The following is a 26,334-nucleotide window of genomic DNA, read 5'->3' as shown; positions in this document are numbered from 1 at the left end:
ACACTTAGAATAATTTCACAAAGAAATCAGATTTGTTTTCAACTCTCAATGCCTATAACACTTGGCCATGAGTTCTATTTATACTCAACCACTAGAAGAGTTGACATAGATAAACTCTTCAACTTCCTCCTAAAAACTGACCAGCTACAAGGATTCACATTCCCTTGTAACATCCCTAATTAAACAGCAAATAAAAGTGCTAAATAAAGAAAATCTTTGTAACAGCTATTAAAGGCTGATTACAAAGGTTTTATTACACATTTAAAACTGAAATTCTAACAGCAAATTAAACAAAGAATAACTCCAAAAACGTCCACCTTTATGAACAGCAAAAACTGAACATAATGAGCAGCAAATAGAGTAAGGAATAACTCCAAAAACGTCCACCTTTATGAACAACAAAAACTGAACATAATGAGCAGCAAATATTCCCCTTCTCAAGCTTTTATTCAACCATCCAATTAAGGCAAGTGATAAAGGTTTGTTTTGATGAGAATCCCATGAAATGTTCTGATCTTTGCTTAGCATTTTCATGCACTAGCAAGGCATGGACCGTAGCATCATTATCTTGCACTTGAGCTGTGTGATGGACCTCTTGTTGGACTGATTCCATATCAGCATTTAACACACATACATACGCATTCAGGCTATAAGTCAAGTAAAAATGTATCAAACATTGAAGCTAATGTTCACCAATAACCAAAAATCCAACTTAAGTTATTAAAAACTTTAACTTAACCAATTAAGTTCAATGATTAAGCAAGTGCTCTAACTACAACCGAACATGCAAGCAACTAATTAAAAATGTAAAGCTAAATATGAGAATGCCTCCCAAAAGTGCTTCTTTTTGGTTTAGTCTTTTAGCTGGACTCAACAACAGACTACTCTTGCTAGAAAAGCACCATGTTCACTCGCTCCTCAACTTCTAACGAGTTCTCATGATAATGCTTCAGCCTATGCCCATTAACCTTGAAGTCTCCCTTCTCTGGATGATGTAGCTCCACTATGCCATATGGAAGACTTGCTTTACTATGAACGGTCCTGACCATCAGTTCTTCAGCTTACCTGGAAACAAATGAAGACGTGAGTTATATAAAAGAACCCTGTCTCCAACTTTGAACTCTTTCGAGCCTTTCAATAATTGATCATGCCACTTCTTCATCCTATCCTTTGAAATTAGGGAGTTGTCATAAGCTTGCTGACGCCACTCCTCTAACTCATTCAGCTGCCATTGTCTTTCTTTACCTGCAAATCAATACTAAAGTTGCATGATTTTAAAGCTCAAAGGGCCCTGTGTTTCAATTGAACAGGCAAATGACATGTCTTACCATAAATTAGCCTATATGGTTAAACCCAATAGAAGTCCTATAGGCTATTCTTAAAGCCCACAATGCATCATCTAACTTGGCAGCCCAATCCTTCCTACTAGTCCTTACGGTTTTCTCTAGAATGCGTTTCAAACCCCTATTAGTTACCTCCACTTGCCCACTAGTTTGTGGGTGATAGGGTGTAGAGAACCGGTGTGTGACCCCATAGCGTTTAAGTACTTTCTCTAATTGGGAATTACAAAAATTGATCCCCCCCTATCATTAATCAAAGCTTTAGGTGTATCAAACCTAGCAAATAATTTCTTAAGGAACCTAGCAACGGCCATAGCATCATCAGTGGAAAAAGCTTGCGCCTCTGGCCACTTAGAAAAGTACTCAATATCCACATGTATATACTTATTTCCATAAGAAGAAGGAAAGGGTCCCATGAAGTCGATGCCCCAAACATCAAAAGTCACAACAACTTGTATACTAGTCTGGGCATCTCAACACGGGAGGACATGTTACCTGACCGCTAACATGCATCACAAACCTGGACAAAGGCTCTCGCATCCTGTAAGATCGTAGGCCAGTAGAATCCTGCATCTAGCACCTTTCTAGCAGTACGATTGGGCCTCATGGCCTCCAGTTAGTCCCTTATGGCAATGCTTAAGGATTTGGAGAGTTTTCTCCCCATATACACATCACCTAATCACTTGATCTGTACATACACGAAACAGAAAGAGGTCTTCCCAAATGTAGTATTTCAAGTCAGCAAAGAATTTCTTCTTTTGTTGATATATCATACCCTTTGGTAAGACCTTTGCCACCAAATAATTCGCATAATCAGAAAACTAGGGAGAATCGTTGTATACCTACAATGAACACAAATGCTCATCAGGGAAACTATCATCAATGGCTCTCTCATCAAGTGCCGTGATAAGCATCATACTACACATGTTTTCATGCCCGATTGTTTACATTTTTATGCATGATTATCCCGTTTTATGCTAGAATCACCTGTCTTTTGTTTCCTTTCTCGTTTCAGGTCATTTTTGAAGGACACCATCAATAATCGAGGGAAATACGTGTGATTACGGACCAAAATCCATCAAATTGGGTGAGAACTAGCACCCCGAGGGTTGAGCACGGCCTGGACTCCGGCCGTGCTGAATTACCAAGAGGCTATCCCCAATTGTGCCATTTCAGCACGACTTCCGTAGCCACCACGGCCTCCAAAGACGGCCTGTGGTGGCTCAGCACTTGGGCATCGGCTTGGAAGGAGTCGACAACAGACTCCACAGACCGCTCGACTCGGCGTCTGAATCAACTATATAGGCAATTTCAAGTTCTTTTAGAGAGGAGACGATTTTTGGACTCAATTCCAAGACACACACTCAATCAATTGTTTTCCTATACCTCAATTGTAGACCTTGAGAGATCAAAAATTCATCAATTGAAGGAGGGATTTCACTTGTTCCAACATCAAATTGAAGATCAAGACAAACTTTGGGAGCATTCAAGAGGCAACTAGGGTTTGAGATTTCGAATTTGCAATTTTAGTGTTTCTCATTCAGCTTGAAAGAGAAGGGTGTACATGCCTTTAATTTGTTTTTCCTTATTTTGTTCCCTAATTGCTTTAACCATGAACATGAGTAGCTAGATCTTTTGAATCCATTAGGGTTCACCTTTGTTGATGGATTATGCTTAATTGTTAGTTTTTATAATTGTCATTCTTGCAATCTTCTTGCTATTCAGTAATAAAAGTTTGATTCAGTTAATTTGAGACGTTGGATTAATTGTTTATTAGGTTGTTTCTTGACATTGAGAAATGCTTGTTACAACTGGACATTGAATAGTAAGGACTGGTAGTTAAACTTAGAGATAAGGTTGATTTACTCGCCGGATTAAGAACTAATAACTCTTAATAGATTTAAATCATACTTAATGCTAATCTGTAGTAATCCGATAGGAAGAGATTCCATTAGGTTAGTGCAGGTTTAGGAATCCGGTAAGCTCGAGAGAGGAACCGGGATTCAATTCAGGATTTAGACACGGGTAAGCAAGATCGGCAATCCATACAATCCATTTTTAGAATTCCATCACTTAGTCTCCCTTTTGGGTTTGTTTCTCTCTTTGCAATTGTCTTTTGATTGTCCGTTGTTCTTCATTTATTTATTTGCACTCATAACCATTAGCTGGTGCGTTAGAACTTTCACACCCTATTTCAGACTAGATAACATAACAAACAGTAGTAACTCTAGGTTCACCCGATCTCCAGGGATACGACCTTGATACTCACTAGTGCTAGGCTGCATCGGTAGGTTCACTGCCTTAGGTGTAGATTGCATAAAGAGCCCATCAAGTTTTTGGCGCCGTTGCCGGGGAACACAGTAACGGTGAACTATAGTGAATTGTTTTTGTGTTAATTTAGTCATTATTTGTTTATTCATTTATTCTTTATTTATTTTTTATTTTTATTTTTTAATTTTTTTTATTATTTATTATTTATTATTATATTGTTTTTGTTGATTGGTGGTTGTGTGGACTTTCGATTTCAGGTAGTTTATGACCAGGAGCTCAAACTCGAATCTTATAGAGCCTCTATCTGATCCAGAACGATCCCTCAGACTCTTAAGGAAGAGGTTGCAATTAGAAGAGGAGGAGATTGAGGTTGAGGTACCTGTGGATAGACTAGACACGATGGAAAACCATGACCCCCAGGCCAACGATGATCAAAGGACGATGTACGAGTTTGCTCGACCATCTTTAGATGGGACGAAAATGAGTATAATCAGACCTGCCGTAGCGGCCAATAATTTTGAGATAAAGGACAATGTTATCCAGATGATCCAGCAAAGCGTGCAATTTGGAGGATTGCCAGCGAGGATCCCAATGCATATATCTCCAACTTTTTAGAGATTTGTGACACATTCAAGATAAATGGAACAACCGATGATGCCATTAGGCTGAGATCGTTTCCATTTTCCTTGAGGGACAGAGCAAAGAGATGGCTGTAATCTCTTCCAGAACAGACGATCACTACCTAGAAGGCGTTGGGTGAAAATTTTTTATATAAGTATTTTCCTCCCGCTAAAACTGCTAAACTTAGAAATGACATATCTTCTTTTGTGCAGTTTGATGATGAAAGCATGTACGATGCATGGGAGAGATTTAAAGATCTTTTGAGATGCTGCCCACATCACGGATTGCCAGTGTGGATGCAGGTTCAGACCTTCTACAGCGGGTTGAACCTTGCAACGAGGCAGATGGTGGATGCTGCAGCAGGTGGGGCGCTAAACAGTAAGACGCCCGAGCAGGCTCAGAACTTGATAGAGGAAATGGCCATGAACAACTATCAGTGGCAATCCTCTAGGAGCCGACCAGGAAGACAGGGAGTGGTCAACCAAGTGGACTCTACAGCAACCTTGGCAGCTCAAGTGGAGCTTCTAGCCAAGAAGATCGACCAACTCCAGATGCCGGTTCATGCAGCGAACGTTGGCTGCGAGTTTTGTGGTGGCCCGCATTACAGTGCGAACTGTACCGCGGGAGGTATGTTTGCTTCATCCTCTACTACTTTTCCATCTAATTCTGCTATGTCTTCTGATGTTGAACAGGTTGATTATATGGGGAATGCCCCAAGGCAGCAGAACGATCCTTACAGCAATACATACAACCCTGGGTGGCGCAATCATCCCAACTTCAGTTGGAGGAACAATAACGCTCAGGGTCCACCTGGTTTTCAGAGACTTCATCAGCAGCCGCAGCAACATTCAGCTGGGCCTGCACAAGCTCCTCCTCTACCAGAAAAGAAGTCAAATTTAGAGGAGCTTATGATGAAGTTTGTGACGTCTATAGAGATGAGGTTCCAGCAAACTGATAGTGCACTTAGGAACCAGCAGGCCTCGATTCAGAACTTGGAGACCCAGATTGGCCAAATCTCTAAGATGTTGTCTGAAAGGCAGCAAGGAGCGCTCCCGAGCACCACTGAGTCTAACCCGAGGGAGCACGTGAACGCCATCACTTTGCATTCAGGTAAGTTAGTTTCAGCTCCTTCTAAGCCTGTTTTTGATGACGCCACTATTGATGTGCAGGTTAAGGCAAGCAGTAAGGTTAGGGAACCTGAGGGACAAAAGGTGAAATCAATTCCAGTCAGGGAATATCAACCTAAGATTCCTTATCCTGCTAGAGCTAAACAAGCAGAGGCGAAAGAGCAGTTTGATGCAACCAAAGATGCATCTAAGTCAACTAGCATGGATCCACTAGCCTATGGAGGACCGATGACACGAGCAAGGAGTAAAAGGTTCAAGCAAGCCTTAAATTCTTACTTGGAGCATGTTTTGAAGATGGCTAATGATGGTGCTTTTAATGAAGATAACAACGCCTTGAAGATAGTGACATTAATTGCTATTAATGAAGCTTAAACTTCTGGTCATGGAACAAGGTCAAGGTCAAAGATCAGGGATCAAAGTCAACAGGCTTTCCTAGGGTTTCTAGAAGCATTGGGCCGCACATTAGGGTTTCTAGAAGTATTGGGCCGCACATTAGGGTTTCTAGAAGCATTGGAGGTCTCACCTAACCCTAGGGCAGCCACCACTTATGCTTAGAGAAGGAGGCAGCCGCACATTAGAAGTCTTTTAGGGTTTGATTCTTTATTGCTTATCTCTTAGTCCTTTTAGGGTTAGAATCATTTCAAAACTCTATAAATAGAGCTATGTATTTCGGCTAAAGGACATAAGATCAATATACATTTCTGAATGAAGTTTAATTTGAGTTGTTAACTCTTATTCCTTAAGGTGTTCCTTATTGAATTTCTTGAGATTAAATTAACTTGTTTGATTTAGTTTCACATCTACATGTTTGATCAATCAATTAACTTTTTATTAGTTTCTTGAGTTGTTTGAACATTCTTCATCTATTTATAACTAAAGGGCTTAGTAGTTCTATTGCTAAGTTTGTTAGTTCCATAATCAATTGCAAACTTTCAAGTTAGATCTTGGGGCGACAAATTCGAACTTATTGGTAAGGGTGCTTCCTCTTAAATAGGGAGAGCGTTTATCAGTTTGATTTTCTCACCATTACTTATCTTGGTGTTTGAACGTATCCGGTTCGAGTTCGTATCACAGTTCAGTAAGTTTTTAGATATTTTTAGACAACTGCATATTAACTTGCCTTTTATTGATGCATTGGAGCAGATGCCGAAGTATGCTAAGTTCTTAAAGGACATACTTAGCAAAAAAAGGAAGTTGGAGGAGGTCGCCTATGTTCAGCTTAATGAGGAGTGCTCAACGGTGTTTCAGAGCAAGTTGCCAGAGAAACGTCACGATCCAGGGAGTTTCACTATTCCCTGCACTTTAGGTAATTTATGTGTTGATGATGCATGATATGGAATCAGTCCAACAAGAGGTCCATCACACAGCTCAAGTGCAAGATAATGATGCTACGGTCCATGCCTTGCTAGTGCATGAAAATGCTAAGCAAAGATCAGAACATTTCATGGGATTCTCATCAAAACAAACCTTTATCACTTGCCTTAATTGGATGGTTGAATAAAAGCTTGAGAAGGGGAATATTTGCTGCTCATTATGTTCAGTTTTTGTTGTTCATAAAGGTGGACGTTTTTGGAGTTATTCCTTACTCTATTTGCTGCTCATTATGTTCAGTTTTTGCTGTTCATAAAGGTGGACGTTTTTGGAGTTATTCTTTGTTTAATTTGCTGTTAGAATTTCAGTTTTAAGTGTGTAATAAAACCTTTGTAATCAGCCTTTAATAGCTGTTACAAAGATTTTCTTTATTTAGCACTTTTATTTGCTGTTTAATTAGGGATGTTACAAGGGAATGTGAATCCTTGTAGCTGGTCAGTTTTAGGAGGAAGTTGAAGAGTTTATCTATGTCATGTAACTCTTCTAGTGGTTGAGTATAAATAGAACTCATGGCCAAAGTGTTATAGGCATTGAGAGTTGAAAACAAATCTGATTTCTTTGTGAAATTATTCTAAGTGTTTTACTTTGTGTTTACACGCCCTTTGCTCTTACTACTTAGTGTTTGAGAGTAGAAGTTTGAGAGTGCTTTACTTAGTGTCGTGTTCTTTTATTTGCTCCCTACCATTCAAAGTACTCAAACTCATTCCAAAAACGATCCTATTCCTTTTCCACATCAATTGGTATCAGAGCTTAGGCTTTGGAGAGTGTGAGTTTCGTACAAAAAAAAAAAACAGATTACGTTGCTGAAAACAGGTCTGAAGGTTTTGATTCGTATCTCCCTTGTTCCTGAAGATTTTTGAGTGTTTCTTGAGTTTAAATTGTTTTTCTCTTTGAGAGTTTTGTGATTGTAAAGTTACAAAATTTTTGAAGTCCGTTTGATATTTTTCTTGGTTGATTAAAATTGCACGCTATTGTAATGGAAACAAATCAGTCTAATTCTGAAATGTTGGCTGCTATCATGAAGCAACTTCGTGAGCTACAAGGAGACTTGAGGAAACATGAAGCTAGGATGGATGCCATTGCGGAACTATCCTTAAAGATGGGAGAACGTGTTGGAGACTTGGAGAACACAGCAAGCTCCGGTGGGAATCCTACCTATCGAAATTTTCAAGAAGAAGATAGGAGTTTCAAATTGGAACTTCCTGAATTTGATGGCTCAAGTGATCCGGAAAACTTCTTAGATTGGGTTCGAAGAATGGAAAGTGTCTTTGATTATAAAGACTTTGATGATAGGAGGAGGTGTAAGATGGCTGTCCTTAGATTAACAAAGCTTGCTGGGCTTTGGTATGACAATCTAAAAGCCAAGAGACGAAGAGAAGAGAAAGAAAAGATCGAGTCATGGGAGAAACTCAAGAAGAAAATGGAGAGGCGTTGGGTACCACGTGAGTATGAGCAAGATCAATATGTCAAGCTAACTCGACTAACTCAAGGCGATCTCAGTGTTGATGAGTATGTTCGTGAATTTGAGAGGCTAGGCTTGATGTGTGACTTGCAAGAGAAGGAGCCCTCAAGATTGCTCGTTTCACTAAAGGGCTGTCCAAACCCATCTCTCACAAGGTAGATCTTATGAGCTTTTCTACTTTTGATGAAGTTGTGACAGTAGCTAGGAAGGTGGAAGCACAAGTGAAACAGGAGAAGCCTAAGGCGAACACAAGTGGCGTCAAGACTCCATATAAACCATACATACCTTTTAGGAAGAGTGAGTCTTCTTCTAGCTCTTCTAAACAACTTTCTTCTACTAATCCTTCAAAGTTTCAAAGTGGAAAATCTAGTTTTAAGCAAGAAGGATTCAAAAGGACTTGTTACAAGTGCCAAGAACGTGGGCATATTGCTAGTGAATGCCCAAAAAGGAATATTCTCACAATTCACCCGAGTGAGGAGGATTCTTACAGCTATGAATCTGAAAGTAACAATGAAGATGTTGAGGAGTATGATGCGGAGGAGAATGACAACCCTCTTTGTGGAGTTGTTAGGAGAGTCTTACATTCCGAACCTCTCAAAGACATGTAACGAGAGAACCTTTTCCATACAAGGTGCAAGGTTCTTGATAAGACATGTGATGTGATTGTTGATGGAGGATCATGCACGGATGTGGCATCCACAGAACTTGTCAGTAAGCTTAAGCTTCCTCTTCGAAATCATGCTAAGCCTTACAAATTGAATTGGTTGAATAATGAAACTGGTTTGAAGGTCAAGAAACAAGCTTTAGTTTCATTTACAATTGGCAATTATCATGATGAACGTTGGTGTGATGTATTGCCTATGAGTGCATGTCATATTTTGCTTGGTAGACCATGGCAATTTGATAGAAATGCTATACATGATGGTGTTTCTAATATATATACGGTTACTACCACGGGTGGAAAAAAGATTAGATTGTTGCCTTTGCCTCCTAAGGTTGAACCTATGGTGGAAAGGAGACCTAATTTTCTGATTTCCGAGGAAAGAGTTCGAAAAGAGTGTGCAATGGAGGGAGGAGGGTTTGTACTTCTTGTTAAACCCATTTCTAATGTTATTTCCTATGCCACTAACTCTTTGTTTTTGAGTCATTTGCTTGAAGAATTTTCTGATGTATTTCCTAGTGATTTACCGAAAGGACTGCCACCTTTTCGTGGGATTGAGCATGCAATTGACTTAATCCCGGGAGCCCCATTGCCTAACAAAGCAGCCTATCGGTGCAATCCCGAGCAAGCTAAAGAGTTGCAAAGGCAAGTGGAAGAACTAATGGAGAAAGGTTATGTGCGTGAGAGCCTTAGTCCATGTGCTGTTCCGGCTCTTTTAGTGCCTAAGAAAGAAGGAACATGGAGAATGTGTATTGATAGTCGTGCAATCAATAACATAACTATCAAATATAGATTTCCTATGCCTAGGCTCCAAGATATGTTTGATGAATTGAGTGGTGCCAGAATTTTCAGCAAGATTGATTTGAGGAGTGGCTACCATCAAATGAGAATTCGAGAAGGTGATGAATGGAAGACAGCTTTCAAAACGGAAACAAGGGTTGTATGAGTGGCTTGTCATGCCATTTGGACTTTGCAATGCCCCTAGTTCGTTCATGAGACTTATGAATGAGGTACTTCGACCTTTTCTCAATAAGTTCATTGTCGTATACTTAGATGATATTTTAGTATATAGCAAATCTGAAAGTGAGCATATGTTGCATTTGAGAGATTTATTTGAAAATTGAGAACTCACAAGTTGTATGGAAAATGGAAAATGTACTTTCATGTGTAATAGTATTTCTTTCCTAGGATACATTGTTTCTAGTGAAGGGATACAGGTTGATCCAGAGAAAGTGAAGGCCATTTCCACATGGTTAGTTCCAAGGGATGTTCATGAAGTTAGGAGCTTTCATGGCCTTGCTTCTTTCTATAGAATCTTCATCAAGAACTTCTCAACAACTACAGCCCCGATGACGGAGTTAATGAAGAAAGGAGAATTCAAATGGAGTGAAGCGGCCCAAAAATCCTTTGAAGAAGTCAAAACAAAATTATGCAATGCACCCATCCTTGCTCTTCCAGATTTTGACAAGCTTTTGAAGTGGAATGTGATGCAAGCGGCGTGGGTATTGGAGCTGTCCTTATTCAAGAGAAGCGTCCAGTTTGCTACTTTAGTGAGAAACTAAGTGGAGCCAAGCTGAATTATTCCAACTATGATCGTGAGTTCTATGCGATTGTTAGAGCTTTAGAACATTGGTCTCACTATCTAAGGCCAAAACCTTTTGTTCTTCATTCGGATCATGAGGCCTTGAAGTACATACATGGCCAACAAAAGCTGAATCATCGACATGCCAAGTGGGTAGAGTTCCTGCAATCTTTCACTTTCCATTCGAAGTATAAGGAGGGAAGGAACAATGTTGTTGCGGATGCTCTCTCAAGGAGACGTTACCTACTTGCTACTGTCCATACTCAAGTTCTAGGCTTTGAACATTTAAAAGGTTTATATGAGAATGATGAACACTTTGCTACTATATTTCAAAAGCCTACTCAGGAGTTCATAGTTCAAGATGGTTTCTTATTTAAAGGGAACAAACTTTGTATCCCTAAGTGTGGTGTTCGTGAGCTTTTGATTAGGGAAGTCCATGGAGGTGGAATTGCTGGTCACTTTGGTGTTCATAAGACCATGGACATACTCAATGAACACTTTTATTGGCCACACATGATAAAAGACGTGACTCATGTGGTGGAGAGATGTTCTACTTGTCAAAAGTCCAAGAGTACCTTCCATAAAGGTCTCTACCATCCCTTACCCGTCCCCTGATGCCCCCTTGGGAAAGTGTAAGTATGGACTTTATTGTGGGGCTTCCAAAGACTCAAAGGGAAAGGATAGCATCATGGTGGTGGTTGATCGATTTTCAAAGATGGCTCACTTTATTGCGTGCCATAAGACGGATGATGCATCCAAAATTGCTGACTTGTATTTTCGTGAGATCATTCGTTTGCATGGTGTTCCAAGATCAATTGTTTCAGATAGGGATTCTAAATTCCTAAGTCACTTTTGGAGAATTTTATGGAAGTTGGTAGGTACTAAGCTTCTTTTTAGTACTTCTCATCATCCTCAAACTGATGGCCAAACGGAAGTGACTAATAGAACACTTGGATCTTTGTTGCGTGGACTTGTGAGTAAAACGCAGAAAGATTGGGATATCAAGTTGGCACATGCTGAATTTGCCTATAATAGATCACCTTCTTCAACTACAAGTCGTGCTCCTTTTGAGGTGGTCTATGGGGTAAATCCTCTTCTTCCTGTTGAACTTGTTCCATTGCCAAGAAAGGACTTAGTCCATGTTGATTCAAAGAAAAGATGGGAAGCATTTCAGAAAACATGTACTCAAGTTAAGGAGAAAATTGAAGCAATGAATGCAGTTTACAAGGCAAGAGCTAACAAGAGAAGAAAACAGCCTACCTTTGCTAAGGGTGATCTAGTGTGGTTACATTTGAGGAAGGAACGTTTTCCTAATCTTAGGAAAAACAAACTCATGCCTAGGTCAGATGGTCCATTTCGTGTGTTAGAAAAGATTGGAGAAAGTGCTTACAAACTTGAACTTCCAAGTGAGTATGGTGGTGTAAGTGCAACTTTCAATGTGGGGGATTTAACTCCATACCTTAATAATGAAAGTTTGAGGACAAACTTTTTCGAAGAGGGGGAGAATGATATGGAATCAGTCCAACAAGAGGTCCATCACACAGCTCAAGTGCAAGATAATGATGCTACGGTCCATGCCTTGCTAGTGCATGAAAATGCTAAGCAAAGATCAGAACATTTCATGGGATTCTCATCAAAACAAACCTTTATCACTTGCCTTAATTGGATGGTTGAATAAAAGCTTGAGAAGGGGAATATTTGCTGCTCATTATGTTCAGTTTTTGTTGTTCATAAAGGTGGACGTTTTTGGAGTTATTCCTTACTCTATTTGCTGCTCATTATGTTCAGTTTTTGCTGTTCATAAAGGTGGACGTTTTTGGAGTTATTCTTTGTTTAATTTGCTGTTAGAATTTCAGTTTTAAGTGTGTAATAAAACCTTTGTAATCAGCCTTTAATAGCTGTTACAAAGATTTTCTTTATTTAGCACTTTTATTTGCTGTTTAATTAGGGATGTTACAAGGGAATGTGAATCCTTGTAGCTGGTCAGTTTTTAGGAGGAAGTTGAAGAGTTTATCTATGTCATGTAACTCTTCTAGTGGTTGAGTATAAATAGAACTCATGGCCAAAGTGTTATAGGCATTGAGAGTTGAAAACAAATCTGATTTCTTTGTGAAATTATTCTAAGTGTTTTACTTTGTGTTTACACGCCCTTTTGCTCTTACTACTTAGTGTTTGAGAGTAGAAGTTTGAGAGTGCTTTACTTAGTGTCGTGTTCTTTTATTTGCTCCCTACCATTCAAAGTACTCAAACTCATTCCAAAAACGATCCTATTCCTTTTCCACATCAATGCATTAGCTGATTTAGGGGCTAGCATAAATGTCATGCCCACTAGTTTGTTCAATAAGCTAGGTTTGGGGGAGGCAAAATCCACTAGGATGTGCATTCAATTAGCTGACTGTTCTGTTAAGCTTCCTAGGGGAATTGTGGAAAATGTGCTAGTTAAGGTAGATAAGTTCATATTCCCTGTGGACTTTGTGGTTTTGGATATGGACAATGAGCATGGTGTACCATTAATTTTGGGGAGACCTTTCCTTGCCACAGCTAGAGCTAAAATAGACGTATTTGAGGGGAAGTTAGAACTTAATGTAGGGGACGACTGTGTCACTTTTAGTTTACCCTCATTTGATAGTTCTTCCACCGACCATGTTCATGCCATTTGTTGTATTGATGGAATTGATCTTGCATGTAATACACAACCACAAGATGTACAAATGGATGATGCTATACATGTTTCTTCCCCTACTAGTATGTGTTATTCATCTGAAAAAAATAACTTGTATCAATATGAGACTTTGTGCTGTGATAGACCCGAGAAGGGTAGTTGCAAGTTTGTTTTTGACAGGTCACTTAGCCGGAATTCGGAGTGGATGAATGGACATCCCAAATCGGTCCAGAGAGCACCTCCTTAGTCACCTACTGCACACATCAGACCTTTTCATTACGCTTATATGCCTCGAGCCCCAACTTACATTGAGCCTACCTTCTTAATTTGCCCGCGATGCAGGAATGCTGATCTAGAGTCTAGCTAGACGACTCGAACAAAAAGAAGCGCCTTCGGGGGGCATTCCCGAATCTGTTTTTGCTTTCTGAATTTTTGGACATTTTTTTTATTTTATTTTATGTAGTCATTTGCAGTTAGATATTTTAGTCTGTTTTTAGTAAGTTTGATTTTGAGGAGATGCTATCTTATTGAACCTTTTACTAGATGTTGCTTGGAATGTGTTTATTCTTGAATTTTGCAGGAGTTAGCCTACTTGATGCTCGTACGTAATTTTGAGGACTAACATATTTTGAAGTGTTAAAGTATACATCAAGGGCAGTATCTAGTAGACTTTCTAGTTTTTATCTCTTTTTGTCGTCTTGTTTTTCTCTTAGTTTTCTAATTTCTTTTATGGACTCCCATAATTAGCTTCATTTTACGTATTTTATTCCTTTTATTTTGGAGTGCCTACCTTGTTCACACTGAGGACAGTGTTTTTCACAAGTGTGGGGTAGGTACCGTAGATTTGTGCAGGTACCAATTTTATCTTTGCTATTTTTATCTTGTTTTAATATCCCTTATTGATTGAGTCCATTCATTATTACTGTCCTTATCTTGAGTTTTGTTTTAATCGAGTAGTTAATGATTTTCTCCTTTGAATGGATTCCCTTATAGCTTTTATCGAACCTTGTTGGAAGAAGGCAATGAACGAATCTCTTAATTACAATCCAGCCAGGTAAAACTGGTATTTTTCCTTAAATTCTTCCATTTTACTTTATCTTAGATATAGAACACTGTTAATATTGTTGCTTATTATTGTGATTGACTGTTTAAACTTTGGTTTGAGAATTCATGCAATTTTAACCCACTCAAATGGTGAGATTTTGAGCCAATTGGTGCATCACTATTATGCTCTCTTTTCTTTCATTAGTGAGCATTGTACAGAATCTCTATTTCTAGAACTTGCTTTACGATATCTTTTGAGATTACATGAATTGTCAATAATCGTGAGATGATTTGGGCACTTAGGATTTACACAATTTGGCCAAAAAGCCTAACCCTGTTTTTCCCTTAGTGAACCAATTTTGAGCCTTAGCCTTTCCTTTTGTGATAATAATAACAGTGATACTCATTTTATCACTTCTATTCATTTGACCATTCTTTCTACCATTGTTGCTGGAAATTATGTAAGTTTATACTGCATTTTATTTTGGATCAATCTGCAATCATATATTTCACTAAGTTGCTAGATTTTTCATAGATGCTCCCTTCAATTAATTAAAAAAAAAAAAATTTCAGTCTTATTGTATGTGTCGATAACCAACAACCCCTACATAAGCTGTTGTAATATATATACATAGTATATATATATTCAATAAAAAAAAGAGTATTAATTTAGTTCATTTTGAGCATCATCTTATTTTTAGAGCAACTTAGTATTCATTTTGGTACAACACTTGATCCTTCGTTGCTTTCTTGCATTACTTGCTTAACTTCCAGCAACTTGTAGCCTACTTTCCATATTTATACGTACCCTACCTTAACCCCATTACAACCTGGCTCAAGACCCTTTGATCATGATTATTGATTATTTCGTAGTAGTGGAGATTGGATCTATAAGCAAGCCTATGGTAAGCACTTTTTCTGTATTTTTGCATTGAGAGCTTGGCGATATTCTTTCACCTATATACACTTGTGTGTTTTGAGTGACATCTTGTGAGGCATGGTTCTCAATTTCTCAATTTAGATGGTTTATCATTTTAACTTTAGCAACTTTATTAAGTTTGTTCTCTCTCTTAAGGATTTAGTGATTTGGGGATTTTGGGAAAAATCATTATGGAGTTTTGAAATTTGTTTTGAGCTAACCTCTTGCAATACATTGGATTGAGTTATTTGGTATCTGTTTGAGGAGTGAGTTGTTGATTGCTCGAGGACAAGCAAAAGTTTAAGTGTGGGGTAATTTGATAAGCATCATACTACACATGTTTTCATGCCCGATTGTTTATATTTTTATGCATGATTATCTCGTTTTATGCTAGAATCACCTGTCTTTTGTTTCCTTTCTCATTTCAGGTCATTTTCGAAGGACACCATCAATAATCGAGGGAAATACGTGTGATTACGGACCAAAATCCATCAAATTGGGTGAGAACTAGCACCCCGAGGGTTGAGCACGGCCTGGACTCCGGCCGTGCTGAATTACCAAGAGGCTATCCCCAATTGTGCCATTTCAGCACGACTTTCGTAGCCACCACGGCCTCCGTACGACTGTGGTGGCTCAAAGACCGGGTTGGGCACGGCTTGGAAGGAGTCAGCACAGACTCCACAGATTCAAGATCGCCAGACTCTGTCAATCATCACAGCCTGGACTCCGGCCATGCTGAATCATCACTGCCTGGACTCCGGCCGATCTGAATCAACTATATAGGCAATTTCAAGTTCTTTTGGAGAGGAGACGATTTTTGGACTCAATTCCAAGACACACACTCAATCAATTGTTTTCCTATACCTCAATTGTAGACCTTGAGAGATCAAAAATTCATCAATTGAAGGAGGGATTTCACTTGTTCCAACATCGAATTGAAGATCAAGACAAACTTTGGGAGCATTCAAGAGGCAACTAGGGTTTGAGATTTCGAATTTGCAATTTTAGTGTTTCTCATTCAGCTTGAAAGAGAAGGGTGTACATGCCTTTAATTTGTTTTTCCTTATTTTGTTCCCTAATTGCTTTAACCATGAACATGAGTAGCTAGATCTTTTGAATCCATTAGGGTTCACCTTTGTTGATGGATTATGCTTAATTGTTAGTTTTTATAATTGTCATTCTTGCAATCTTCTTGCTATTCAGTAATAAAAGTTTGATTCAGTTAATTTGAGACGTTGGATTAATTGTTTATTAGGTTGTTTCTTGACATTGAGAAATGCTTGTTACAACTGGACATTGAATAGTAAGGACTGGTAGTTAAACTTAGAGATAAGGTTGATTTACTCGCCGGATTAAGAACTAATAACTCTTAATAGTTTTAAATCATACTTAATGCTAATCTGTAGTAATCCGATAGGAAGAGATTCCATTAGGTTAGTGCAGGTTTAGGAATCCGGTAAGCTCAAGAGAGGAACCGGGATTCAATTCAGGATTTAGGCACGGATAAGCAAGATCGGCAATCCATACAATCCATTTTTAGAATTCCATCACTTCGGCTCCCTTTTGGGTTTGTTTCTCTCTTTGCAATTGTCTTTTGATTGTCCATTGTTCTTCATTTACTTATTTGCACTCATAACCATTAGCTGGTGCGTTAGAACTTTCACACCCTATTTCAGACTAGATAACATAGCAAACAGTAGTAACTCTAGGTTCACCCGATCTCCAGGGATACGACCTTGATACTCACTAGTGCTAGGCTGCATCGGTAGGTTCACTGCCTTAGGTGTAGGTTGCATAAAGAGCCTATCATGCCGCGAAACTCAGGTTTTCCAACCTCCACAAGTGATCCGATCCTAAGTTTTCAATGCCCTTTTTATCCTTAATCTCTATATCAAACTCCTACAAGAGTAAAATCCATCTAATCAGTCTCGGTTTAGCATCATGCTTTCTAAATAAGTACCTCAATGCCGAATGGTCCGTATAGACAATGGTCTTTGATAGCACAAGGTATGGGCGGAACTTGTCGAAGGCATAAACCACAGCTAACAACTCCTTTTTAATGGTGGTATAATGCTTTTGGGCATTCCTCAACATCTTGCTAGCATAACAGATAGGTTGGAACTTCTTCTCAAACCACTGTCCAAGAACAGCTCAAACTGCAAAATGACTAGTTTCCCACATAAGTTCAAAGGGCAGCCCCTAATCAGGTTAAACCATGATAGGAGCTATGGTTAGTAGCTTTTTCAATAACTCAAAAGCCTATAGGTAATCAACATCAAACACAAAAGTCACATCCTTAACAAGCAATTGAGTAAGAGGCCTAGCTATCTTAGAAGAATCCCTAATGAATCTCCTATAAAAGCCAGCATGCCCAGGAAAGCTCCTAACAGCCTTAACAGAACTAGGGGTGGCAACTTCGATATGGTCTCTACCTTAGCTCTATCTACCTACATCCTCGCATGTGAAATCTTATGCCCCAATACAATACCCTCCCTCACCATAAAATTGCATTTCTCCCAATTAAGAACCAAGTTTTCCTCAACACAACGTGTGAGCATATGCTCTAAATTAGACAAACAATGTGAGAAAGAGTTACCGAACACTGAGAAGTCATCCATGAAAACCCCCATAGAGTCCTCAATCATATCGTGGAAGATCGCCATCATACACCTCTATAAAGTAGCAGGTGCATTGCATAAACCAAATGGCATCCTCCTGTATGTGGATGTCCCATAGGGGCAAGTAAAGGTTGTCTTCTCCTGATCCTCAAGTGCAATTGGTATCTGGAAATAACCTGAAAAGCCATCAAGAAAACAGTAAAACATATGGCCCGCTAAATGCTCAAGTATCTGATAAATGAATGGAAGAGGAAACCAGTCCTTCTGGGTTGCATCATTGAGCCTCCTGTAATCGATGCAAACCCGAAAACTAGTTACCGTCCTAGTCGGTATCAACTTGTCCTTCTCTTCTTTTATCACAGTCATCCCTCCTTTCTTTAGCACAACCTGCATAGGACTCACCCAAAAGCTATCAGATATGGGATAAATCAAACCTGAATCAAGAGGTTTAATTACCTCCTTTTTCACCACCTCCATCATGTTCGGGTTAAGTCGTCTTTGTGGCTGCACCACTGGCCTGAAACTATCCTCCATCAGGATTTTATGCGAATAAAAACTGGGGTTGATTCCAGCAATGTCAGCAATCTTATATGCAAAGGTCGTAGGGTACTTCCTGAGAGAGGATAAAGTCATTCCCCTCTCCGCAGGAGTCAAGTCTGCTACAACAATAACTGGCAGCCTCTATGCCTCATCCAAGTAGGCATAAAACAGGTGCTTGGGTAATTCCTTCAACTCTAGGACTAGGGGTCCTTAATAGAAGGTTTCACCTTCTGCACCTCTGACCTGTCAAGAGAAATAAACGGGTCAGTAGAATGGCTGGGCTCACTAGCCAGCAAATAAGCGAGTTGCTCCAACACTTGCTTGTTGGACAACTCCTTCTCATCTCCCTGTAATGCAATCTGTAAAGGATCATCAAGCAAAATCTCCTGCATATGAGACTCAACAAGATCATCCAAGACATCCACAGAAAATACAGTATCATCATGGTCTAAAGAATGTCTCATGGAAGTCGCTAAGTCAAAGGTGATAGTTTCATCATTTTTCTAAGTTGGAGCTTTCCATCACAAACATCTATAACAACCCTAGATGTAGCAAGGATAGGTCTTCCTAAGATCAATGGCACAATATTCTCACATTCCATATCCTTGACAACGAAATCAATAGGAAATATGAACTTGTCTATCTTAATAAACACATCCTCAACTATACCCCTAGGAATCTTAATAGTCCTATCTGCTAACTGAATGATCACCCTATTAGGTTTAGGCTCACTCAAACCAAGTCTATCAAATAAGCTAGTAGGCATCAAGTTAATACTAGCTCCTAAGTCAGCTAAAGCACCACTAATAGGTAATTCACCAATAATACAGGGTACAGTGAAACTTTTGGATCATGCCTTTTAACAGGCAGCTTGTTTTACAGAATGGCGAAGTACTCCTCGTTCAGGGTCAGCAATCCCAAGTCCTCCAGCTACCTCTTATTGCTCAATATCTCCTTCAAGAATTTTGCCTACTTCGGCATCTGCAAAATACCTCAACAAAAGGAAGGTTAATGCGTAGTTGTTTAAAAAGGTCTAGACTTAGCAAACTGTTGGTCCACCTTTTCCTGCTTCAGTCAAGCAGGGTATGGGATAGGTGGCTGGTACTCTCTCACAGGACTCTTCTTCTTATCCTCAGCTCTCACAGGCTCTATCTCCTTAGGCTTTGGCTTCTTCCTGCCTGGCTCATCCTGCATAGCAACATCCTCATCATCAGCTACAGGTAAAGAACTAGATAACTGCAACATCTACCATCTTCCTAGTAGCAAGGTTCAAACCGCTATAGGAAGTCTGAACCTGCATCCATACTGGTAATCCGTGGTGCGGGCAACATCGAAGCAAGTCCTTGTACCTCTCCGAGGCATCATACATGCTCTCGTCATCGAACTGCACAAAAGAAGATATGTCATTTCTCAATTTAGCAGGATGAAAGCACTTATATAAGAACTTCTCAGCCAAAGAACTCCATGTCATAATAGTGTTGGTTGAGGGTGACTGCAACCATCTATTTGCTCGGTCCCTCAAAGAAAATGGAAATAGCCTCAATCGAATGGCATCATCAGTCGTTCCATTTATCTTGAAGGTATCATAGATTTCTAAAAAATTGGCTATGTGAGCATTTGGGTCCTCGCTCGACAGTCTCTCAAATTATATACTATTATAGACCATTTGTATCACTTTCAGCTTTATCTCAAAGTTATTGGCTGCCACAGGTGGTCGCACTATACTCGTCTGTGTCCCCGCAAGAGAAGGTCTAGAAAACTCGTACATTGTGCTGTTTTCATCCGCAGCCTGATTGTTATTGTTGTCTCCTATCTCTGTTGGTCTATTCATAGGGGCTTCAATCTCTATCCGCGCCTCCTCTTCTTCTTGCTTATGCTTCCTTAAAAGATGGGGGGATCGCTCTAGTTCAGCAAAAGGGTCTACAGGAGTAGGATTAGAGCTCTTGGTCATAAACTACCTGAAATTAAGAGGCAGCAACCAAAGAACACATAAATGAATAAAAGAATAAAGAATCAAAAGACAAAAAATAAAAATGGCTAGAGTAACACACACACAAAATCACTCTGGTTCACATAAATAGTTCCCCAGTAACAATGCCAAAAACTTGATGAGCTTTTTTATGCAGCTACGATCTAAGGCAGTGAACTTATCGATACAGACTAGCACTAGTGGCGAGTATCAAGGTCGTATTCTCGGGAAAGGGTGAGCCTAGAACTACTATAGTGTCTTTGTTATATAACCTTAACTAATAGTGAAGAAGTTACTAATCTATGACTAGGTGCAAGCTAAATGATTAGTTAAATGCCAAGCAATCTACAAAGGTTTAATAAAACAATCAAGGAAAGAAAGCAAACCCAAGGGGACCTAAGCTAGTTAGATTTTAACAAAGATAGAAATTAGATTGGTTACTAATTATGATTACTCGTGAGCGGATTCTAAATTGAATTCGAGTTCCCTCTCGAGAACACCAAATTCCTAAGCCTAAGAACCTAAATGACAGAATGTCTTCCTAACGATTGATTTTAGGTTAGCCTTAAGATTAATCCATTGCTATTAAGAGTTGTTAATTCTTATCTAGCTAATTAATTACCTTTATCTCTAAGTGATTATTAACCAGTTCTTACTATTCAAAATTCCAATTACTAAATGAACTTTTCAATTACAGAAAGCAATCTAAAGAACATAATTCACAAGTCTCATGAATAATGCCATATCTTATTAATACTGAAAGCAAGAAGAATACAAGAATTGAAAATCAAAAGCTCATAAACATGAAGTGCAATCTAACAAACAAAGGAACCCCAATGGGTTCAGCAGCTCTAGCTACTCATGCTAATGAATAAAACAAAACAAGGAACAAATGCCGAAGAGAAAATTGGAAACATGTACACTCTTCTTCTTCAAATTAGATGAACAATCTATAATCTCCAAATCTGAATAATGAACCTCGAAATGCCTCTTGGATGCCTCAAAACCCACTCTTGATCTTCAATGTGATGCTTGAATCATTGAAATTCGTCCTTCAATGTGTGAAATGGTCTCCCAAAGTCGAGCGTCAAAGTTTGGAAAGATATGGCTCGCGTGCGTATATGAGATCTAAGGTTAGAATATATAGAACCCCTTAAAACAAAGTGAAATAGCCTATATAATTATCTTAGCACGGCCGTGGTCAAGCCCGTGCTGATCAGCACGGGCCGAGTCCAGGCTTTGCTCAACCTCTGAGTCCAAAGTCAATCCTTTGCTCCTTAACCATGCCTTCGCCGGTGCTGAGCCACCCTAGGCTGTGCTGAAGACCGTGGTGGCCTCGGAAACCATGCCAAAAAGCTATATTTGAAGATCAAAGGCCAACGGTTCAGCACGGCCATAGCCAGACCGTGCTCAACCTTGAAATGCGAGCCTTTGTCTAATTTTGATGAATTCTAGTCCGTATTCACACATATTGCCCTCAAACATTGATAATGTTCATCAATGATCACCTAAAACATGAAATACTACATTTGGGAAGACCCCTTCCTATATCGAGTGTGTGCAGACCAGGTCATCCACCGATGTGTTTATGGCGAAGAGTCTCCAGATCTTGAGGCATTGTCATGAAGGACCTGTAGGAGGCCATCAAGCGGTGAACCATACTGCTAGAAAGGTGTTTGATGTAGGCTTTTATTGGCCAACTATCTTCCAAGACACTAAAACCTTTGTTTAGGTTTGCGACGCTTGTCAGCGCTCAGGTAATATCTCTGCCCGTGATGAGATGCCCCAAAACAGTATGCATACAGTTGAGATATCTGACATTTGGGTTATTGACTTCATGGGACCCTTGCCTTCCTCAAATGGTAATGAGTATATCCTAGTAGTTGTTGAATATTTCTCCAAATGGCCGGAGGCACAGGCCTTACCCATTGGCAATGCTAGAGTTATTTGCAGGTTCCTTAAAAAGTTATTTACTAGGTTCGGCACACCTGGAGCGCTAATTAGTGATAGGGGAACGCATTTCTGCAACTCTCAATTGGAGAAGGCACTAAGGCGCTATGGTGTAACGCAGCGGTTCTCCACTCCCTATCACCCACAAACCAGTGGGCAAGTTGAGGTTACTAATAGGGGTTTAAAACGTATATTAGAGAGAATTGTGGGTGTAAGTCGGAAGGATTGGGCCTCCAAACTAGATGATGCATTATGGGCATTTAGAACTGCATATAGGACCTCCACAGGTTTTATGCCCTATAGGCTGGTATATGGGAAGTCTTGTCATTTACCTGTCGAATTAGAACACAAGGCTCTTTAGGCCCTTAAAACTTGCAATTTTGATGTTGATTCTGCAGGTAAGGAAAGACAGTGGCAACTGGGTGAATTGGAGGAATGGCGTCAACAAGCGTATGAAAACTCCTCAATTTACAAGGCGAAGACAAAGAAGTGGCACGATCAGAGGCTCAAAGGTCCCAAGGAGTTTCAAAGTGGAGATAGAGTATTGCTATATAACTCACGATGCTAGAGTTATTTGCAGGTTCCTTTAACTCAACTGCTTGTAAAGGATATACCTTTTGTATTTTCTAATAATTGTTTATAGGTTGTTGAGCTGCTGAAAGAGAAGCTAACCACAGCCCCGATTACAGTTTCACCTAATTGGGAGCTACCATTTAAGCTTATGTGCGATGCTAGCAATTTTGCAGTTGGAGATGTTTTAGGATAGAGGAGAGACAAGAAGTTCCAACTAATATACTATGCTAGCAAAATATTGACTGATGCCCAGGAGCAATATACCACCACTGAAAAAGAGCTTATGGCTGTTGTTTTTGCATTTGACAAGTTTAGATCTTATTTGGTACTATCAAAGACTGTGGTCTACACGGACCATTCAGCACTCAGGTACTTGTTTAGCAAGAATGATGCAAAGCCTAGATTATCATTGGATTCTGTTGTTGCAGGAGTTCGACATTGAGATCAAGGGTAAGAAAGGTGCTGAGAACTTAGCAGCAGACCACCTTTTTAGGCTAGAAAACCCGACTTTGGAGGCGCTTGAAGAAAGTGCGATTGATCATAATTTTTTGGCTGAATTCCTATGCTCAGTTCAGGTTAATTCTGATATCCCTTAGTTTTATGATTCTGCAAACTATCTAGTTGCTAAAGTCCTTCCAAAGGGTATGACATTTCAGCAAAAGAACAAATTCTTTTCTAAATTGAAATAGTAAATTTGGGAAGACCCTTTCTTTGTTCAGAGTTTGTGCAGATCAGGTTATTCAGCAATGTGTACATGGGGACAAAATCCTCCAGATTTTGAGCCATTGTCATGAAGGACCAACGGGTTACGAATCACACAGCTAAGAAGGTGTTAGACTCTAGATTCTACTGGCTGAAGATCTTTAGGGATGCTATAGCATTTGTTCACGTTTGTGATCCATGCCAAAGATCAGGTGACATCTCTACTCGTGATGAGATGCCCCAAACGAGCATTTAAGCTATTGAGATTTTTAATGTTTGGGGCATCGACTTCATGGGACCTTTCCTTTTCTCCTATGGCAATAAATACATCTTGGTTGCCATTGAATACTTTTCTAAGTGGGCCGAAGCATAAGCTTTTCTCACTGATGATGCCGGGGTAGTTACAAGATTCCTCAAAGGACTATTCCCTGTTGAACTTCAGGATAAAACATTGTGGGCTTTGAAAACCTGCAATTTTGATTTTGTTAATGCAGGTAAACATAGATAGTGGCAGCTTAACGAGTTGGAAGAGTGGCGTAACCAAGCATATGGCAACTCCTTAATCTACAAGGAGCATACCAAGAAGTGGCATGACAAAAGGCTAAGGAGTGGTGTAACCAAGCATATGGCTGACGTTCTCTCCCTCTTTTCCTTTAATTTCAACTGTTTTTCTGCCAAATCAAGTAAGTTTCTTCTTTAACTTTGCTCAATACTCCATTGTAGTATGTTATTTTACTCTTTTCTTTAATTTAGTTGATTATTTTTGAAATTATTGATTTTGTTTCTTATTTTTAATATCTTTGTCAATTCTGTTATTTTGTTCAATTTCTTGCTCTTCCTTTGCTGTTATTATTTATTTTTGTTTATTAGTTACTATTATGTATATCCTAGATTTCTTTTATTGTGGTATGTTTCTTTTGACAAAGCCTGGAAGACCATCTCAGAGGGGGATGAGCCTTACTACCCGAGCAAGTCTAAGGCATCCAGCCTCTTTGATAGCCTGCGCTATCTTCACCGCATGCTTGCATATACACTAATAGGGCGAGGGGACAATTTTGGAGTGGTCATCTAGCCTAACGTGTTCTGTTTATGGGTGCTGCATCAGAGAAGGAGGGTGGACATGGGATATGTGTTAGCCAGGCAGTGCAAGACTGTCATTGAGGACTAGAAGAAGACTTAGATCTATTTCAGACCTTATGTGACTAGGATTGTTAGGAGGATGGAGCTATTAGACAGAGATCTACTGGATGAGTTGACGCTTGTAGGCAAGATGACCCATGCTGGCCTATCTACTATGTAACATATAAGGATGATCATTCGGAGGATAGGGCCCATGGGGCTAGAATACATGCTTATTCAGTCATAGCCCGAACTGCTCGGGAGGAGCAGGGGGAGCACCCCAGACCTATAGATATTCCTAGCTCCTTCTAATCTTCATCCTCATCATCTCCTTGGCCATCTAGTGTGCAGATTAATGAGCTGACTGTGAGACTTTATCAGATCACTGACATGCAGCAACAGCACACAAATAGGCTCGAGAGCTTTGAGCAGGAGGTTCAGGCATAGTTCCAGCATTTTGATGCTACGTAGAGGTAGATTATAGATCTGCTAAATAAGCAGTTGGCCTAAGGAGATAGGATAGAGGCAACCTTGCAGAAGAATAGGACAAACGATTTTGACTTCGATGATTTTAATGAATTCTTCGCACCTCCAACTGGCGATAATGCACCTCCTACAGCAGCACCACCTCCACCTCCACCAACCCAGCAAGATGAGTAGGGCAATATATCTTTTTCTTTTTGAGTACTTAGTATGTTACTTCCCAACTCTTTTATACATTATGGATACTGTGTCCTTCAAGTGTGGGGTGGGTAAGCCGTTTTTATGGCTTTTCTTTTTCTTATGTTTACCGATTGTTATTTATTATGTTATTGATGATGTATATATTTAGGATACTTAGGAAGTTTATTAGCTTTTTTTTTATCTTTGAAAGATTGATGGTTATGATTATGACCATGAGATTTTTCCTCCTTATTTTTTGTTGCTTTTGGAATATTACTGAGCAGTTTTTAGTTTATCATAGTGGCTAAGTTAAACCAATGTTACTTGACCATCCTTTAAGTTAGTAATTTGAATTGTTAGTTGTTGTGTTTTGTGTATGAATTGTTTAAATGATGATTTGATTGATGGTATTTGGACACCTTATGCAAATAAACACTTATAAATGCTCCTTTCTTCTTGTTTGAGTGTGCATTGCATCCTTCTTATTTATAGAACTTGCTCGGTAATGCTTATTGAGGTCACATGAACAATCAAATGTTATGAAATGATAAGGGCATTTAGGATTCACCATTGTAACCAAAAGCCAACTTGTAGATATTTTCAATTAGTTAGCCAAGTTTGAGCCTATCCATTTTCTTTATTTTTACCATTTTGCTTTATCATTACACCTTGTTAAGCCTTTCATTTGTTAATCCCTATCCTATTTCTGGAATTTTTATAATGTATTCATTGGGTTATTGGATAAAATATTGGTTTTATTGAATTTACTAAGTCTCTAAAATTTTTTTGTTTAGATGCTCCCTTCATATGCTTGGTTTTATCGTGTTTACCACGCATCAGTTTGGTTCTATTCGAGTAGCATAAACACGAGTGTTGAGTGAAAGCGCGTGTAAGTGGCAATCATAGGCACCAATCCATTGCTTGGACATATGTGAAGACATCAAATTAGTTGATTAAGTATTGATATCATAGCGATAAAATTAGATTAGTTGATCGAGTATTGATATCATTCTAGAATGATCGCAGATGAACCTTTTGGAGGAAAGAAAGAATGATGGGAATTGAGGCACACCTAAATATTCCGATTCAGGATTTGGACCGTTAGAATCTCCATCATTCCTTGTTATCTAGTCATGAGGA

The 26,334-nt window shown here is 39.3% G+C and overlaps 2 non-coding genes across 2 annotated transcripts; one reads left to right on the top strand and one right to left on the bottom strand.

The window, feature by feature from the left end:
* Positions 1–4,411: 4,411 nt before the first annotated feature.
* LOC112536469 lies at positions 4,412–4,518 on the bottom strand. Its single transcript, XR_003080480.1, has one exon. It is a non-coding gene; the product is annotated as a small nucleolar RNA R71 (small nucleolar RNA).
* Positions 4,519–19,528: 15,010 nt separating this feature from the next.
* On the top strand, positions 19,529–19,635 carry LOC112536471. The gene has a single exon (XR_003080482.1). It is a non-coding gene; the product is annotated as a small nucleolar RNA R71 (small nucleolar RNA).
* The last annotated feature ends 6,699 nt before the right edge of the window (positions 19,636–26,334 follow it).

This window comes from Ricinus communis, chromosome 6 (assembly GCF_019578655.1).
Source record: "Ricinus communis isolate WT05 ecotype wild-type chromosome 6, ASM1957865v1, whole genome shotgun sequence".
Taxonomy (NCBI): Eukaryota; Viridiplantae; Streptophyta; class Magnoliopsida; order Malpighiales; family Euphorbiaceae; genus Ricinus; species Ricinus communis.
Note: the sequence above shows the minus strand (reverse complement) of the source record. Positions and strands in the feature narration are given on the sequence as shown.